The 20,228-nt window shown below is 42.6% G+C and overlaps 1 long non-coding RNA gene across 3 annotated transcripts in view; it reads right to left on the minus strand.

The window, feature by feature from the left end:
• Window positions 1–20,228, minus strand: part of LOC140623015 (uncharacterized) — a 402,108-nt gene that overhangs the window by 25,747 nt on the left and 356,133 nt on the right. The gene's annotated exons all lie outside the window — the stretch shown is intronic.

Here is a 20,228-nt window from a genome sequence, read left to right on the forward strand (position 1 = left end):
CTGCTCTTCTTCCTCCTGTGGCCAGAAAGCTAATTCCATGGTTGAACAGCTCTGCTTGTGGGAGTTCTTTTTTTTTTTTTTTTTAGATTTTATTTATTCATCTTGAGAGACAGAGAGACAGTGAGAGACATAGCATGGGAAGAGGGGCAGAGGGAAAGCAGCAGACCCCCCAATGAGAGGCTTGATCTCAGGACCCTGGGATCATGGCCCAAGGCAAAGGCAGATGCCCAACCAACTGAGCCACCCAAGTGCCCCTGTGGGACTTCTTAGACATCTGCCCAAATTCACTTTGCTGCAGTTTCTCCCTGGGGCTCAATTTTGGTCTTCAGGAAAACAAGACAAGCAACTCCATGGTCCCTGAACTGGTGAGGACAGCTAGCAGCAGCTTTCCCACCAGTCCTCGAAGGCTTTCTCCCCAGCCAGCATACACACACACCAGTAGGGGCAGATTAAATGTGAAGCCCTCAAATTTCAGACATTGAGGCCTCTCAGCAGCACAGCGAGGAGAGTTCCAGAGGGTCCTAGGAGGGAAGGGGAAGCCAGGGTTCCAACAGGAAGCATTCATACTTAAGTATTTCTGGTAGACTGTCTGGAGCTCAGACAAAAGTGACACGAATATTTCCTCCCTGACAAAGAGCAGACCAGTGATACAGAAGGTATCCCAGCTTTGGACCATGGACATGGTTTTCAGAACTAATCAGAAGAGTACTGGCACCTGAGCTGGGGCCTAGAAAAGATAACTAGACTCAGAATTCAGAAACCTGGGTTTGAGACTTTGAACTGTTTCCTCTTTGCATCTCAGTTTGCTCATCTGTAAAATGGGGATGCTAATACCTTGTCTTCTTCTCAAAATTGTAGAGAGGATCGAATAAAATAAAACACATGAAAGTACTTTGAAGATGATGAAATCTCCACAAAAACAGGAGACATTAGTTCTTCTCTTTAATTCTGCAACTAAGTGGCTCTACAGCTTTGGGTACATCCTCACCCTTGATTTCTTCATCTTAAAACTGAGAAGGTTGGACTAGCTGCTCTCTAGTGTGCTCACAGCCCTCGTGTTATGTACACACAGCTGGGGCTCTCAGCTCTGGCAAGAGGGAAGAGGAGGGCTGGATCACATTCTTTCCTGAACAGAATTTTTTCCTGAACAAATCATTTAATACTTTTGCCCATTTGCAAGCAGCAGCCAATCTGGGCAAATTTCATTCTAGAGAGTGGGCCAGAGAAAAATGCAGTTTGGATACTCAGGAGTCTGGTGCTTGGTCCCCACAGAACCTTCATTTGGGAGCTGGAGAACTTCAGAAACCAAACAAGGCACTCACAGAAAAGAATGGAACTGTGTTGTTTTTAGGCACTTGCTGACTCACGCACTGTGTCAGACACTCTAAGTATATTATCTCATTTAGGGCTCTCAACAATTTTTCAAATTAACAATTCACCCATACTCCAGATAAAAGCTCCCCGAGATTCAGACATGTTATCTAACTCATGACAGGATTTAAGGAAACTAAGGAATGTCTGGCTCCCAGGTGTTCCTTTTAAGATTCCACTCCTAAGGCGCCAAGCCCAAGAGAGAAGATTCTGAAGCAGTACACATATGCCAGAAGGCAATAGCTGTGATGCCAACCTCAGCTGATCCAAACCCCAGGTAGGAAAAACGCCAAACCTGAAGCACAAAGGACCTCCTGGAGATACAGAGAACCAACCTCAGTGAGCACTGACTGGATTCAGACGGAACACATGCCATGAAGGCCATGTTCCCACACCTCAGAATTTCCCATCCAATGCGGCAGTGGGTTCCACGGGGTGGATCTGCTCAGGTACCTGCTTCTGCAGGCTGCAGCCCTCTCAGTTCACGAGGCTGAGTGACCAGATCCCCAGAGGGAATTTCTACATTGCTCAATTCCCTTTGCCTCTACTTATATCCTAATGATAGAACATTAGGATGCAAATTAAACAGAAACTTAGTAAGCAAATCATGTCACTTTCTAATGGATACATCAATAAAGGTGCCAGAGAGGCACCACACTGCTGCCAAAGCACAGGAAGGATTTCAAAGGCCCACCTGCATGCCCCGGGCGCAGAGTGTGTTAGAAATTCTATCTCACCCAAGTATTTATGGCCAGGGGTTCTTTCCCCCTCAGGTAGCTGCACTTCCTGATGCTATCTCCATCACCTCCTCTTCCAATGAGGACCAAGCTGTGCAAATGTGGGGGTCCTCAGGGCTGTAGGTGCTCTTTTGCTAGTGTGGTTTATGAGGTAAGAGAGGAGAACTTGATCTCCTCTGAGTAAAATACTTCCCCCACCAAAACATGACTCAATTTCTGCTTGACATTATTATTGCTGCCATTGTCTCCTCCCTCTTTTGTTTTCTTTTTTTGCTATTTTTTTCAAGAATTGACTGTGATCCCCGAAATTAAGCTCGTTTGTTTGCATCTTGTCAATATAAAAAGCCACCGTACTAAAATCATTGGCTTTTATAAGCAAATTTATATTAGCCACCATATCTTAGAAGGTCAAACTGTTAATTATATATTTCAGTATATCTGGCCCTTAACCAAGGACTGGTACAAAATATAGTAGAAAATTCAATAAATGTTTGATTGTAAAATTTTACAATCCCCTCAATTTCAGTGTCAAATTCTTATATGATTGTGCTCTTGGAAAGTCAGAAGCCCTGGGCTCTGGTCATAATTCAGTCCCTAATTCGCTGTGTGATCCTGGACAGATCACTTCCCCTCTTATCGGGCCTTGCTCTCTTCATCTACAGAATGACCAGGGTGGTGGTCTCTGCAGTCTTCTAGATTAAGTTCTATAAGGACAGGGTCTAGATCTGTCATGCTCACTTTTGCAAAGATCTAGATCTACAGGATTTACAACATATCTAGAATACAGCAGGCTCCCTCTGAATATTTGCCGAAGGAAAAAAATTAAGAATGTTGTAATTCTAGGTTTTAAATTGATGGTATTGTTAAATTATACTTTAAACTTATATTTGCTGTTACAGACAAGACTGTTTCCTATTGTTTTAGGTTTTTCAAATTTTCTTCTACCCACAACTCAGATTTCTTGTATTCCACAACTTTGGAAGCTTTTGAGTCATTTTACAAATAAAACTCCACATCTGTCCCTAAGTTGATTCACTGGCTTCATGGTCTGTTTCTCACCAAACCAGATGATTGCCACACGGGCGGTAAGGCTTCTATAGCAACAAAGAAATGGTGCCCATATGGAGAATTCAAGTTTCAATTCATCTCAAAATAAGTGTTTACTGGATGCCTGTTGAGACACCAAATGTGTAATTTTCGTTTGGGTAGGAAGCAAGTACCAAGAGAGCCATTTCTTAGAGCCCTTGATAGTCAAAGATCTGGGACATGTCCATTGGATCACACAACTCCTCGATTGATCCTACTTTTTAATCCTATTTGCAGTGTCTACCACTTTCCTGGAAGTCCTTCTCACATTCAGTTTATATGTCACATACAGACCATTCAATTTTATCTCCTGATCATAATATTGCCTTGGGCTATTTTTCTATTTGTCTTACTTAAGTTGGAGATTTTTAAAACCTGGGCCCAGAGACAGGTTTCCAAAAGGGGGCCATGAGTACTGAGGATTGTGTGTAAAGTTTTATGTATCTGAGCATTTTTCTGAGAGAGAGTTCATAACTTTCAACAGATTTCCAAAGGGATCTGTGACTCCAATATGTGGAAAGTACTCGCCACCCATCAGATGTTATAAGCCCTGGGAAGAATCACTTTGATTCCAAGAAGACATCTTTATTGGGGAGGATAGTCCCATGAATCTCCATTGACTTCTCCAACAGAGCAGTCAAGCTGAATGTACAAAAGTTCAAATTCACCAAGTGAGCTGAAAAGCCAAGAAAGCAGGCAAATGCCAATTTCTCATACTCATTCAAATACTGCAGGGAAAAAAGGACTTTTTATTGGGAATAAAACTGGAATGCCCAGAACTCCTTCTTACCAATTTTTATGATTGATTTGGGTGAAGTACCATGGATGAAAAACCTGGGCCAGTCCCATAGATGGCTGAAGTTGAAGTAGATACTGAATCCAAACTGTTGAATCCAATCTTGGGCAAGTGAAATGGAATCTTGGGCAAGAAATCTGCAATTAGAGCATGAAGGCCGGAAGATCTATGTAGGGTGGTCATGCACGCTTGACCCACAAGCACATACGTGCAGAGGACTCTAGGTGTCACAACTCCTGCATTTCGTGCTGTGCTGCCCCATCAGAATTCCCACTGTCATCAGAATCGTGCAAGTAGTAGTGCATTCACCTCTCCTCTTTTGTAAATTATGTATCAGGGAAAGAAATTCATAGTGATTTTTTTGAGGAAAAGTTGCAGACACGGATATCCCCTCAACCAAAGGGCAGTCTAACTTTCTCTTAAGGGTTAGGAGAACCCTCCGGAAGGTAAATCTGGATGCCAAGGTGGGAGTAGAATTGGTAGGCAATAAATACAGGCATTGTTCACGGTCAGCTGGTTGGCTCAGGCCCTTAACTCAGGGTCTTTTACCCATGCTAGTTGTAAATACTGGTAAGAGATTGGGGTGTTGTGGCTCTCTTCTCTGAAAAGCCCCAGTCCCCCTGCCTGGTTGTTTCTTCATTTCTTCATACCTTACTTCCTGGGCCTACCTGGCTCTGAATTTTTTGGCTTCATTTCCCATTCCCAGTTCTCCTCTTACCTCTTAGCGAGGATGACTAATTAGGCGAGTCCAGTTTTAGCCAATTTCTAGTGTGTGCACTTTCTTAAGGACAGTGGTATTGTGCTTCCCCTCTAGCTGCTCTTTTCTGGCTCTTCCATCTGGTGAGGTTAGGGTGCCCAGGGGGCACAGTATGCATAATTTCAGTAGCCAAAAGTTATTCAGAAGAATCTTAAGAATTTGAAGGTAAATAGATGTTTACTTTATGATATTGAAAAATAATTTTGTAATTAAATGTATGTCAATTTACAAAAAGTTCTGTTTGAATATATATCTTGGTGGTTCCTCCTTCTCTCATCCCTCTCTACCACATGCATGCGTATATGTATGCATGTACACACAAAACCATGCTATTATGTGAATCGCACATCTATGTCACAATGAAGACATCTGTCTAGGGAAAACATAGTAAACACAAAATTTCTATTAACCAGAATATTCAGAAGTAAGGAATTCTAGTTTTCTGAAATTTCCAGTAGAATTCTGGTTAAAAATTCTCATTCCCTGTATCTTGATACCATAAATAGGTTTCAAAGGATTTGCTCTAAGAAAAATAATCAGAGGTACACAGAAACTGCAGCATTATGTATCATTGTGAAGACATATCTGCACAGTGAATAACTGGAATGTGTATCAAGCCCCTTGGATGCACCTGGGACCAGTGGGGAGCAGAAAGCAGTTTATGCCGCTCAATTTTGGCAAGCTGAGCCATCAGCCACACCTAGGGGCAGCCAGTTTGCTAATATGTCTTCATATCAGGTTTCTCTTCTTCCCTACTTTAACAACTCTTCCTTTTATTCCTGCTCCTGGTGATTGCACTTACTAATAAATAATAAAGGGCCTGTCCCAAGTCTGCTTTCTGGAAAACCCAGCCCACAAAAACAGAATTTTTAAAATTAGTGATTCTCAATAGCCTTTGGATAGGATTGTGTGTGTGTGTGTGTGTGTTTGTGTGTGTGTGTGTGTGTGTGTTTGTATTTAATTTTGCAGGGAAAAGGCGGTGAGGTTGGGGGGAGCCATTCTTTTGTTCCATATTATCTACAACACTTCTCTTCTTCCCACTACATCATTTAGGGGCCAGTCAGGGAGTAAAAACAATGCCAAGAGCTTGGACAGAAACATTTAATATAAAGATGTCCAGACTAGTAAGCATGATTAATTACTAAAAGAGGGAAAAGAAAACCTTAAGGAGTTCAGAAGTAATACATCTAGAGAGCAGTGAGAGGAAGGAATTAAGGATTTGTTCTGTGTAGGGGTAAGAATCAGCCTATTTGTGGCAAAGACATTTGCCAGAAGTGTAGGCCAGAAATGTAGGAGCAGCCTGCCAGCTGGTGGAGAGACAGGCCAGAGGTTGCAAAGGGGAGCTGGTCCATAGCAATGGTTTCTGGGTAGTGGGAAAACTTACTGGACAGTGCAGGCTAGTGGAGCTGGTCCATGCAGAATGCTGAGACCAACACTACCAGCCCAACACTGATCCACGGGCGCCAGGGCCAGCAATAGGAAGGGAAATGCCACCTCCTTTTTGGCTTTAAAATGGCATACCAGCACCTTCTATTAACAGAGCCTAACACCAAGCCAGCTGGCAAAGGAAAAATGTCCATAGGATCCAGCTCCAGTGTCACCAAGCAAGGAAAAGAAAGGTAAATTCAAAGCTGAGAGGTAAAAAGTCAGTAACTGGCACACCCACCTTCTCTGTGTGGGAAACATTCACTTTATTGTGATAAGTTTAAAAATGTGAAATAAAACTGCATGTTATATATAAGATATCACCAATGATTACCATTTGATAACACAATTAAAATTTATTTCTCAGACTTGCCTGTACTCTGTGAATGTTCTATAAGTAATCATATATCTATTTTTAGCTAGTGAAACAATTACCTTAAAAGATTCTCATTCCTTACAGTTTTACTGAATTCTGTTAGTAAACATGAAAGTCATGATTAAGCAAATAAAGCCATAAGGTTGAAAGGGGCTTAGGGACAGTCAGGGATCTCTAAAGGACAGTGTTTTTGAGGACATGCCAAGCAGTCTTCAGTTTGATTAGCCCAGAATCCCTGACCCTCCCATAATCTGTAAGAGGATTCACCCTCCGGCTGCCTGTCCTATATCCCACAATCTACATGGAACATACAAAGGGTGCAAAGCCACAGCTCCTGGGCTAGAACCAGCATCTACCATACTGATGCCCTTGTAAACAGTCTACTGTCTTGGGGGACCTGCTTATCTAGAGCTTCACAACCTGTTTGCTTGTCTTTGCTTAGGCTAAAAATCCTTAGATTTTGCATCTTTCCTCCTCTCCTTCTGGGTAGCTTTCCTTGGCTCTCATCAACCTCCCCAGACTTTGAATTGAAGCTCGCAGAAATATCAAACTATGGAGGTTTCCTCTGGCCTGACCCTCCCCCACACTTCCTTCCTAGTGTCTGTGTTCATGCCTGTCCTCCACCCAAACTGACCTTCCGAAGCTCCTTTCAACCAGCAACCCTGCTAGTCCTTTAAAAGACCCAGTGTCACGTGTCACTGTACAGGAAACCACCTCCTATGAAGGATCCTGTGAGGCACCATCACATAGTGCATTCTGCATTATTTTGGAATTGTCTGTTTAGGTACCTTATCTCCCAAGGTCTGTCCTTAGGGCTCCTTCTTAGCATCCTCGGCATTTAGCATGATGGTTGGGACAGAGTGGGCATTCAATGCCTGTGTCTGGAACTAAAGTGTCTCCATGCCCTGAGTTGCTAGTCCTTTCCTGCCACACATGCCCTGATGTGAAGTGCCTCCGTTGGAAGGAGAACCCTGGACCAGAGGAACCAGAGGAGGAAGTCTCACATTCCGGTTCTGCTAGCTCCTTCACTTCCTCATCAAGCTGTTCTCACTAAGTGATAGGCAGGCAGATCTGCAATGGACACACTGACACCTAAAACACACATTTCCATTTAAAAAATACAAGAGGAATAGAAAGAAGCAAATGCCATTCCTTCTGAGAACTGTAGGTGCTTTTTATGGGTTCAACCTGCCATGGTTGAGGGCTCGGGAGAGTGAGCGAGTATTGTCTTCATAGCCGCATTAAAAGCTCCTGTTCCTTGCACTTTCAGGAACCCTGCCCACACATGCAAATAGTTACCCATCTATCACTTTCACCTAAAATATATAAACAGGTGAAGCTGAAATGAGCTTGGATGCCTTGGGCTGTCATTATCATACCCTCAATTTCCCACACTGGAGACACCATCACTCACACAATGGAGCATGCTTTCCTGTACTCACAGGCCTCTTCCCAAGTTACAGACCACTTTCTGCATGTGTCAGCTCATGTGACTGTCACCCAAAACACCATATGAATAAACAAGATTCAGGAAGATGGCTCCTTGTTAGGAGCAAGGGCTGAGGGTGAGCGGATGTCCTGGTGATGTGACAGGTAAGCAAAGTAATCATACAGCCATGGTGCAGAGGCAGAATTTAGTGGGATGAGCTGCGGTGGGGTTGCAGCCTCCCCTCCCCCTGTGTCACCTCTCAGGGGAGTCCCTTTAATAGAGCCACAGGCTGTTCCTAACACTGCTGACTCATGACATCCAGTGAGTACTCAATGAAGAAATGAATGAGTGAATGAAGACTGGTCTCTCTTTAAATACCTTCTCATTCGGGATCCCTGGGTGGCGCAGCGGTTTGGCACCTGCCTTTGGCCCAGGGCGCTATCCTGGAGACCCAGGATCGAATCCCACGTCAGGCTCCCGGTGCATGGAGCCTGCTTCTCCCTCTGCCTATGTCTCTGCATCTCTCTCTCTCTCTCTCTCTGTGTGTGTGACTATCATAAATAAATAAAAATTAAAAAAAAAAAAACCTTCTCATTAAACTAGTTCTATTAGCTCAGCCTGATGGAGACAAACTCTGGAGAAAAGGATTTCTAAACCCAAGCAGAGCTATAGCCATGTGCAAGCTTGCAGCAGAGAATGAAGGAAGCCAGAGGAACATGTTCACCTCAGCCATGCACAACCTCTCCTAGCAACTGCTTCCCTCTCTATAAATTCAATCCTCCCTCTCCCATCTATGGCCAGAATGTTTTCCTCATGACCTTGATTTCAGATTCTCAATGTCAAGATGACATCTTTCCTAGTTGTCTACAAGGTACCCCAGGGGAGACCCATGCCAGGAAAGCTTATGGATCTTTCCAAAGAAAGGACAGTGCAATTCAAATGCCTCAGCCTCTCCAGTATCTCACCAAGTTTCCTTGTTACTATTTTAAGGAAATTTAGATTTCCAGATCTGTGTTTGGCTAGTCCTGCTTAATGGAATGTATAATCCTGTTTCAAAGGTGATCCTGATTAATCAAATTCCAGGCTCATTATATGGGGCTTTTAATCCTAGAAAGGAAGGAAATGAAGGAAGGAAATAAAGGAAGGGAGGAAGGGAAGGAGGGAGGAAGGGAAGAAGGGAGGAGGGAGTGAGGAAAGGTAAGTAAAGCAGGGCAGGAAGAAAGGAGGGACAAGGGAGGAAGGAATGGGGGAAAGGATGCTTATTCAAGAACACAGAGCTGGCCCCCAGTATCCCCTCAGGGGGCATTTTGAGAAACAAAATGGATCATATGGGAGGAACACTGATGAATGTAGGGGAATTTTCCACAAGGAATACTGCAGGGAGGAGTGGATGGTCAGAATGTTGCCAGTATGTGCAATCTCCTTTAAAATAAGCAATACTTGAATATGAGAATTATGTAAATACTCAAAGAATGTGTAAATAATTTAAAATATTTAATATTTAAAAATAAATTTTAAAAAGTTGGTATCAGGAGCCACTACTATTGACTTTACTCAGTGGAAATTTCAAAACTACTTAGATAACTTGAAAGTCACTTTTAGACCCCAGCTGGCTGTCACCCATATGACATACGTGGGTCATATTTTCCCTTTGCATAAACAAGAAGCTCCTGCTGGGTTTTTCTACCATCTTTTTGTTTCTTTTCTACTTTTGTATCCTCAGCCAGCCTCTGGCACAGAAAAATAACTTAATAAACCATTGTTGGATTTATGAATAACATGCAAACAGAACCATAAGTCTTGGATTCTAGTTCCAACCCCGCCACTGGCTTTCTATGTGATTTTGAGAAGGTCACTTTATATTTCTGGGCCTCAGTTTCCCTATCAGTAAACCGAAGATGATAGGGTGGTTGACATCACTGACTGATCACTTCTTATGTGACTGCATAAGAAAATGCAGTGCGGATGGCACTGTCCTCATCTGTACTTGCATTAGGTCACTTGATCTTCACAATGAGCCCATGAGTTACACAGGGATTCTTTCTTTCAAATCAACTCACACACAGCTCTGAAAAAACCCCACATGGGTGCCCCAGTGGTCTGTAAAGACACTTGAAAAAGGAATTCAAATATCTCTGGCTGGAACACACATTGGTTTCATCCAAGTCACTTTTGGGTATTGAGCTTTACATCAACTGTAAAATCCTCTTCTTTGCACATTTCAAATCTAAATTTTTCTCTCATTCAGTAAAAACAATGAGCACAATGAGTATGTAGGAAAAGTGGTAGGGGGAAACTAGAAAGGAGAGAGACATGGTTAGACCTCTGTTTGTGAGAATGAAGGGAGGCAGAAATCCAGGAATCTACCCAAGGAGACTCCTCTCAGCCCCCCATCACTCAAGTCCATAATTAGCATAATCGACAGCCCTAAGATAAATTAATTCACCCACTATTTTGCTCATGATACTTTCTAAAATAATAGACATGGGATGTGGCCATAGGGGTTGAGGATTAATGAAGATATCATTACTCAGCATACTCCAGGGAGCCCAACCTTGAGCTCCATTCAATCCAGGGAGGGCCACCTTTCCTCAGACTTGCCATTTTTAAAGCTGAGCTATGAAACAATAATAATTTTTGTCTAATTCAAGAGGATTAGGTATCTTTGGGAATCCTACAAACATTCTGTTCTCAGTCCTATGCTGTTTCCTCAACGAGCTATACACTTGGCCAATGTGCTTGGGGCTGCCAGGAAAAACAGTGGGAGCAAAAGGGATTTCTTTCATGAGAGCTTTCAATTAATTTGGAAGAAGATATTTGAACAATGACTTCACTGGGAGTCCTGCTGTTAGAATACTGAACAAATTTCACAGTCATTGTTTCAATATTGGCCATGAAATTCTTGGTCAAATTCTACTGGGAGACCATCATCCTCCTTGGGCCTCATTCCATGAGGAATAAATATACTTCTTCTCTCCTATTTACTGTACCAGAAGCCATTTTTGAGAGAGCTGAGTTTAGTGGTTAGATGGACTGACTCAATCCAGAGAGACCCAAGTGAATCCTGGTGCTGTCATGTACTAACTGTGGCACCATGGGCCAGTTCTTTACTGTCCTTGAGCTTCATTTTCCTCACTCATGAACCTACTTCAGTATCTTTCACAATTACAAAAAAGGATGAGAAAAAGAGGACACCATACAGGGTTGTTCTGAAGACTAAATGAGAGCTACATGAAAAACTCAGAGCACAGTCCCCAGCACACAGAAACTACTCAATTGTAGCTGTTTATTATTATTAACCTTCATTATCATCCAACTTCTCCCCTTTACTGGAGTAGACATGGTGGCTTATATGAAAGAGTTCAAAATCGCAAACTCAGAATAAAATATATTTGCTTTTTGTGTAAAGTTCTATCATCATAGATAGACTTGTCGGATGCATTTTGAAAGATGATTAGTACATAGAAGTCTCTGTGTATACTGAATATGTATTGTGTGTGTGTGTGTGTGTGTGTGTGTGTATACTGAGTCACATTCTACAGATATGGCCCATGCTTCCTAGATTTTCAGAAGACATACAGTTTCAAATATCACATGACAGTGAGTCCCAACTACTGGTATAGAAAACATGGTTTGTCTGGATGATCAGCTTTCTCAAAAACAGGCTAGTTCTGGGGAATTGAGGGGATTGACTTGCAATCCTTGGCATTCTCTAACTTGGAAATCAGAGATAAGTAGGTCAGTCAGGGGCAATTACTCTTTTGAAGAGGAAGATTTGGTATCTCTACAATGATGCTGCGTGTTTCTAGAGTGTCTGCAGTTGCTTATGGAATATTTCCCTCCCTCTTTCCCTCCCCTACTTTCTTCCCTCCCTCTATAATGAATGTAAACTCCAGAAACCAAAATTTCTGAATCCACACCAAGAAGGCACAGCTAGGGCTCTCAGCAAAACTCACAGCAGAGAATGAAGGCAGCCAGAAATGTCGGGGCCACCCACTGGACTACTTAAATTCTGCAATCTAGGTCAACTGAACTTGCCTAGACAAGCCTGACTGCAGGTGATGAGAGACTAGAAACCCTCTCACTGGGGGAGGTAAAGTATGGAAGGCAAATTCCCCAGGTTCTCACCTTTTATTTTGGAGCTACTTGCATCAAACACATGCTGCCCTGCTATAAAATTACTCTGTTTTGAAACTGAAAATGTCACAAGACAACATTACTGGATTGGCCAGTGAAAAAAAAATTAAAGGAAAATTGGAAGATGCAGAACATGTAATTTCTTTTGTAGAGTAACCAGGCAGTGAGACCATTGCACTGCCAGGCTTCATAGCTTTAATCATAAAGCAAGGAATTCCAGATTCCCTCATCTCAGGAGAGCAGTCTACAAAAAAGACAAGGTAGGACTTAGTTCCCAATTTAAAACTTAATTTGGATACTTCCTTATTATTAAGACCTGTTCTTTCCTAGCACAAGAAAAATAACTTCCCTGAAAGTTTCTGTTTTTATACTCAGTTGTCAGAATGATCCTATCAGTCATTGTGCTAAGAGCAGCCTGGGGATTTGCCAGACACCAAAAGGAGGTTACCACCTCTGGCTTCCAGCCAAAAACTCTGGAAGTCACCGTCCATGTGCTGGTTAGCAGGAATGGACCTGTTTTGGTCCGTTTCCCCTATGTTCCTAGCTCTGTGCCATGCAGGCCAAGGTGAGCCTCTAGGAGACTGCTGAACTCAAATCCAAAGGATCCCAGGTCACCTTCTGCCAGTGGCCTCATCCTCTCCCACTTCCTAGGAGCCTCAGAGGTGGGACCAGGTTTTCACAACTCCCAGCATAGAGAGGTGCTGGAGTGTAGGCTCTTGGGTTCTCAATCTCAAGAACTGCCAACTGGGATCTTTCCAGAAACAGTTGTGTTTACTCTTCTTCACTGTCCCCCTTCCCCTTTTTAGTGCTCAGGTCTCTCCCCAGGCTGTTCTAGGTCTCTCTGTCTAGGAATCAGGTCAATCAGTAACACCTCAGCACAAATTAAACCAACATGTCCCCTCACCCAGGGACATGTGCATTTTAAAAAGAGATCCGAAAGAGTGAGGTACCCAAAAGAATGGTGAACTTTCAAGCAATGGGTGGTAGATGGGGGGTAGTTTTGGCAGTGTGTTGGGGGTGTCCTTCCGATGCCCATGTAAACCCTTTCCATGTAAGCAACTGTCTCTTCTTCTGCCACATTAACGCCTGTCATTTCTGGGCAGAACTGAAAGACCAACCCTCCACAAGATAAGGTGGTGCTGAGTAAATAAAGTCTCAAGATACCCTATTTTTATTTCACTGCTCCTATGTATTCATACAGGTCCATGGTCCATGGGAGAATTACAAAGTAAGCAACATGCAAGACCTATGTGTTAGGGGGAAGGGGAGTCATCTCCTCAGCTCCACACTTCTTCCTGGATGGAGGGCAAGTCACCTCACTTGTTGTACCCACCCTGAGTCTGATTCCTCAGATGTGTGAAGAAATGCTAACCCAAGGAGCCCCATAAAGTACCGTGTGAGTCCAGTGTGAAAATCCCTGTGAAGGCTCATCATGAATGAGAAAGCATTCTGGTCACAATGGTTGGTGTTACAAAATTTGTGAAGGATTGAATGCTCTCTGAGTTTCAACAGAGTGATGGGGAAGCAGGAAGGAAGGCGAGGTTGCTTCATATATGGGATAATGTTAAGAGCAAATGAGGCAGGATTCCAAAATACTTTTGTATGTATTTCAGCCCATAGTACAGATTAAGTTGGCTGTTATTTTGAGAGAAAAAGAGGACTTGCATAATAGCTAAACCACTTTTCTCTCAAATCAATGCTTTGGTGCTCACTGAGCACATATGCTGACTGTGCCCTTATTTCATCAGAAGCGAGCAGACAAGGCTCTCCATGCATAGTAAGGGAGGTTGTCTAGTTGAACACCAACAGCTGGCTCTGCAGATGTCAACAACAGCTGCATTTTGTCATTCCAAGATGCAAATCTCAATTAATCTCCCTCTCCCCTTGTTTTTGGAAACTTTGACATCCATGTATAAAATGATTTTATCTTCCTGGTTAAACTCATCATACCCAGATGTATCCAGTCAACTTTACAAAATCAGGCTCAATTTGCCCAGGAATTGGAAATAAAAATGGACTCTTACATCAAATTATTAGTGAGAGAAATCTCAGTGAAGGCAAAGATCTGTTTGCTAATCACTTCTAGCAAGGATCTAAATATGTTAGCCAGCTAAACCACCTGGCCCACAGAGATATTTCAGCAGGAAATCTGTAAATAAAAAGGATATTCAATATCTCATAGTGCATTTTTGTTAGGACAGGTCTGTGTAGTAGGGTAATCACTCTACAAATGTGAAGAAAAGAAAAAATCAGCTTGGTTGGAAATGGAAACAAAGGGAAAGGTCTGTGAGAGCTGAACTATGATTCTAAGAATGGAGACAATTATTCAAGCCTGGACAATTGGCCCTGTCCCTCTCTGGATGCTTGCTCTGTATCCATCATAAAGTACCTAATGCAGTGGCACTTACAGGCACTGTCCAAAATGAAATCCAAATACCAAAGAAACTAGAGCAGATGCTGTTTAGACACACATGTCTCTGGGCAGAATTTGTCAGAGCCAATGGCTGCAGGGCAAAATCTTGGCTGTGCCTGTGCTGGACTTCACTACGTGCATTTGTTGAATGAATGTTCATAAGCTATAGGGTTGTTTCTGTTTTTGCTCGTACGCTCATGGCTAGTAGAAGCTATCTAATGAAGTGGATAATGGGAACAAGAATGAACTAGGGATATTCAGTTATCCTCACATTCAAGGGGTTTATCACCAAGGTAAGGCCTGCCTAAGTCTATGAATAAATAACTTTATTTCTGCCCATTCCTTCTGTTTCCTCAATCCAACACAGAGAGATAGGAAAGAGGCACATGTGAAAAGTACCACTAGAAATAATCATACTGGGGCCTCTCCAGTAGAAAAAAAGAGGGGGTGGTAACAATGGGGTAATTTCTACAGAATCACCTGTTAATTTATATTGCCAACTCCTCACCATTGCCAGGGGATATGATCTAGAGTGACTTTTCCTTGTCCAGTACCAACCTATTCATCTGAATTGTCTGTTAATAGGATCACTACCGCTGCTAAAAGACATGCTATGTCCCTTGCAGAGGATGATAGGGAAGTATTCAAATCAAAACAACTTGTGTGTTTGTTTTAGCAGAATGTCCTGAATCCAATTATTAGGCAGAAGCTTAATGGTAGTAGAAAGTGCTGGTGCTCTGACCAGAATGCCTCAGATTCTTATTTACTGTGAGTCTGAGAGTAAGTAAGAGAAAGCGAGTGTGTGCCAGCCCTTTCCTGAGTGTTAGGTTTCCACTTCCAACAGCCAGCATCTTCGGCTGGTCTGGGGAGACTGCCCTCAGCCTTCTCTGCTTCACATCTGACAGCCAGCACTGTCTAGTTATCTAGGCCCTTCTGGCAGCTCTTAGCCAACAGCTGATAGAAGTTGAAAGCCTCATTTCCCCAGCCTCAGACTGGGACAACTCTCGCTGCAGACGTCTCTGGCAGAATCAGCCAGAAGCTGCCCTCTGCAGGCTTCTGAGATTACACCCTCCTTTGGCTTCCTCTGCTTGCCTGAAGGAAGATGGAGTTCCTCTAAGTTGGCAGAATTTGTTGTCTGTCCCCACATGGAGGAGGGGAGGAGAAAGACCCAAATAGGTGCAGGGGGCTCAGGAGACTGAACGGGCGCTCAACCAGGACTTCAAATTTATGGCATCCTCATCCTGCTATAGTCCTTGTGCTTCTGAGGCTGTAGACCCACTCTATGCTCCAATGTAAAGCAAAAATATATTTTAAAATAACTTCTGTGGCATTCTCCCATGAGAAGAAATAGTAGCGAATGAGGTCATGGGATGAAATGTGTGCCATGAAGAGGAGTCCTGGCAAGTATCTGTCTTAGTCGATGGTCTAGAAGCAAGTGTTGGCCTTTAGCTAGGTCTGCATGCCTTCTTTAGGCTGCTGGGAGAGCCCTATGCTTGCACCATGGAACTCACTGTTTCCATCTTTCCTGAACTCGGTTCTGATCTGATCTTTTTTTTTTTTTTTTTAAGATTATTTATTCATGAGAGACAGAGACAGAGAGAGAGTGAAGCAGAGACACAGGCAGAGGGAGAAGCAGGCTCCATGCAGGAAGCCTGACGTGGGACTCGATCCCTGGTCTCCAGGATCAGGCCCTGGGCTGAACGTGGAGCTAAACCGCTGAGTCACCCAGGCTGCCCCTGATCTGCTCTTAAGACATAATCCTTACACCTCACTCAGTCCCATCTCCAGCTCTTCAGTTCCAAACTTGGCTCTTCCTTTCCTGGTTTTATTCTCTCTTTACTCCTGACACAGAGCACAGTAACTCCTCCCAAAGATCATTCTTCAGCTCTGCAACTAAAGGTCCTTGGAGAAACACCTCTCCTGGATTGGATATCAGAACTCTTCTACTCTGGAATGGACCCTACTGGGATTATCAACCTCTTCAAGCAGGATATGGCCTGATTAGTGGAAAGAATCTCCTTCCTCCCTGCTTTTCACAGCACTTACCCTCATTTGACATACTATATATTTTACTTATTTACTTTTCTGTCTCCTCCTACTGAAATATAAATCTTGTGAGGGTGGGATTTTTGTTTGTTTGTTTGCTTTGTTCTTTACTGTACCCTCAGTTGCCAATATATAGTATATGCTTAAAATATCTTTTTAATTTTTAAAATATCTTTTAAAAATTATTTTGAAGAACCAAGGAAGTGAAGAAATATCACCATCTTCTAAAGGTCCTCTTTTTATAGTATAGTCTGTTTTTTGGCTAAATTTCTAATTTAAATATAAATCACCCAGGTTTTACCTTCTAATATTTCAAGAGAGAGAAGAGGAAGGCAAAAGTAGAGAAAATAAGACATATTTAAAGAAAGCATGCCAGTGTATTAGATGTAGTTTTTTTTTTTTAAAGATCAATGGAAAGAAAAATAAATTATGGGGAAAAACACTTGGATCTGGAAGTGTGTTCTTTTAAAAAAAATGGTGTAGTCCAGGTAAGAAATGTCTGTAAACCAATTAGTTTTAGCATGTTGATATAGAGGATTTTTTCTTATGCAAGACACTAGGTATAAAAAAATGTATCAATACTTTACAGAAAATCTGATGACACAAGCTGTCTAACTGCTTGCCATTACAGCCCTATTGCCACACATTTAAGAGTAAATAGAATTTTGAGTGGCTGACCTTCACCAATACTCCTTTGGTGGTACAACATGACAATTTCTTGTCTTACATTTCTAGTTTGGCTCCACCCTTCACTGTGGACAATTCTAGATGGAATAGCTAATCCAGTTTGTTGACTAAAGAGTCCCCCAAGCAAACTGAATCATACAATAGAAATAGTTCGCATGAAATGTTCAGAGTTATGACTATGTCTGAGTAGTATATACCAGATTAGTCCTTATCCCTTAGAAAGGGTGAATAAAATTAGAAACAAACAAAACCAATTATTTTAAAGTATCAAGAGCAACCAAGGTGGCCAGGACAAGAAGGCACATAAAAATGCCAGTAGGGAATTTGAAAGGGACAATAGGGAAGGTAATAAAGTCAATAAGGTGACTTATGTCAGCTACTACAGTGATTACAGATATCAGTTTTGCTGGGAAACTCTGAGAGACTGTGTAGAACAAGCTTAGGGCTTTCCCAAATAAGAGTAAGGAATCCACCATCTGTCTATTGAGAATTGCTTTTGGGAGTGTTTCAGTTGCTCTGCTGTGAAGAGATGCCCAGCCTGGGTGACTTAAACCACAGACAGTTAGGGGCACCTGGGTGGCTCAGTGGTTGAGTATCTGCCTTTGGCTCAGATTGTGATCCCGGGGTCCTGGAATGGAGTTCCGTATCAGGCTCCCCACAGGGAGCCTGCTTCTCCCTCTGCCTGTGTCTCTGCCTCTCTGTGTCTCTCATGAATAAATAAAATATTTTAAATAAATAAATAAACAAACAAACAAACCACAAACATTTATTTCTCACAGTGCTGGAGGCTGAAAGTCTGAGGCCAGGGTGCCAGCATGGCTGGCTTCTGATGAAGACTCTCTTCTTGGTTTATAACAGCCATCTTCTCACTCTATCCTAACATGGCTAGGAGAAAAGAGAGCTCATCTATCCTGTATTTTTTCTCTAAAGGCATTAATTTTCTCTAAAGGGTAAAGGAGCTTTACCCTCAGACCAAATAACCTCCCAAAGACCCCACCTACAAATACCATCACTTAGAGGAGTAGGGTTTTGACATACGAGTTTTGGGGAAATGCAAACATTCAGTCCACAGCAGAGGGGCATTAATTTTCTGTCACTTCAAGTTCATGTGGGCCAAATATGCAACCATGGCTAAATAGAAGTTCCCCAGTAGAGAGAAGCATATGTTTTCAGTAAGCCCCTTCCAGTGTGTCAAGGGAACAGGGGTATAAAGTTAATGTTAGTGTCAGTGTCTGCTACAGCCTTTGACCCAGGAATTCCACTTCGAGGTATATATTCGAGAGAAATGCATCTATCTGTACCCCAAATGGCAGGTACAGGAATATGCCTAGGAACAGGACTTGCAATAACTCCCAACTGGGAACAACCTAATGGCCATCAACAGGTCAGTGGAGAAACACACTGTGGTGAATGTGTGCAATTTCCACAGATCCAATACTAGTCCAGGGTGCCCTCACGTCTCACGTGGAATCCAGCTGTGGCCTACTAACCTGTCTTCCTGTCCCGTTTCTGCTCCCTACAGTTCATCCCCCTGCCTTAAAAACCTCCAGCGGGATTCAATTTCACTGAGAATAAAGTACAAGCTCTCTGTCATGTACCCTGCCTACCTCTGTGCTCTTTTCTGTGTGTCCTTTTTGTTGTTTGCTAGACTCAGCCACATGGCCTTCTTCTGACCCTTAACATAATCACATACGTTCTCACTTGGGATCTTAGAACTTGCAGTACCTACCACTTGGATGCTCCCCAGACCCTATCAACATGGCTACTTCCTTCCCATCATTTTTTATGGAGGTAGAACATAAGTATAGAAAAGCTAACAAAGGGAGCTCCTGGGTGGCTCAGCAGTTGAGCATCTGCCTTTACCTCAGGTCATGATCCCAGGATCCTGAGATCGAGTCCCACACCACGCTCCCCGCAGGCAGCCTGCTTCTCCCTCTGCCTGTGTCTCTGATTCTCTGTCTCTCATGGATAAATAAATAAAATCTTTTAAGAAAAAGCTAACAAATCCTAAGCAATAGAAAGGCACAGAAGACCTTGACAGGGCCTGCTTTGAGTTTTAGAAAGATAGTTCCTGCAGCTAGAGGGAAGGGAAGTGGTATGAGGAAGCCAACATGGAGGGAGACTGGTATTGAGGTGTTTGTCAGGTGTGAGATGAGAAATAAATAAGACCTGAACTAAGGTATTGGCAATGGGTGGAGTAAAGAGGGAACAGAGATTCAAGACAGTCCACCTGGTATCTTGGGCTACCTGTGGTGCCTTATAGTGACTCCAACCACCTTCTTATGATCAGTTGGTAGATTTAACCTGATCCAGAAACAGGAGACTCTCCAACTAAAACTTGGATGGTAGCTTAGTGGTTTTCACTAATTAGATCTATAATTACTTTTTCTCAGGAAGTCTGAGGTCTTGGCCATGCTAGCTCTTTGTTTAACTTTCCTTGTCCACTTAAAAACCTGATTATTTTGACACACTGTGTTACTAATCATTCCTTCCTCATCTAGGATCCCAATCTTGCTCCTGCTTTTTCCTGGCCAGTATATGAATAAAATATTGAGTGGCTGATTAATGACCCTATGCACTCCACTTTGAGATGTCTGAAGGAATTATCCAAATGCCCAGACAGCTCTATAATGTCACATTTAAATTAGAGGCTGAATCTTTAAAAAGCTGTTCTCTGTTGTAAAGGCTATATTGTAAGGATGGTAATTAGACCTAATTTCCTTTCAGGAGAAAGAATAGAAATAATATCTTTTAATGCCAAGAAAAGAGCACTACTTAAAACAGGCAAACAAGTAAGTTAATGCCTTGACTCCAATTATACTTAGTCCCAGATTGAAAGTACCTTCTTAGTCCCAGATTTAAAGTACCTGGATTGAATAAATGGTGATTCTTGCTTTGATTTTTTAGTTTCCTTGGCCTTAGAACTCTGACATGATGCCATTTTCCCTTCTTTGGCTTTTTTATGGGT

The sequence above is a fragment of the Canis lupus genome, chromosome 32, assembly GCF_048164855.1.
Source record: "Canis lupus baileyi chromosome 32, mCanLup2.hap1, whole genome shotgun sequence".
NCBI lineage: Eukaryota > Metazoa > Chordata > Mammalia > Carnivora > Canidae > Canis > Canis lupus.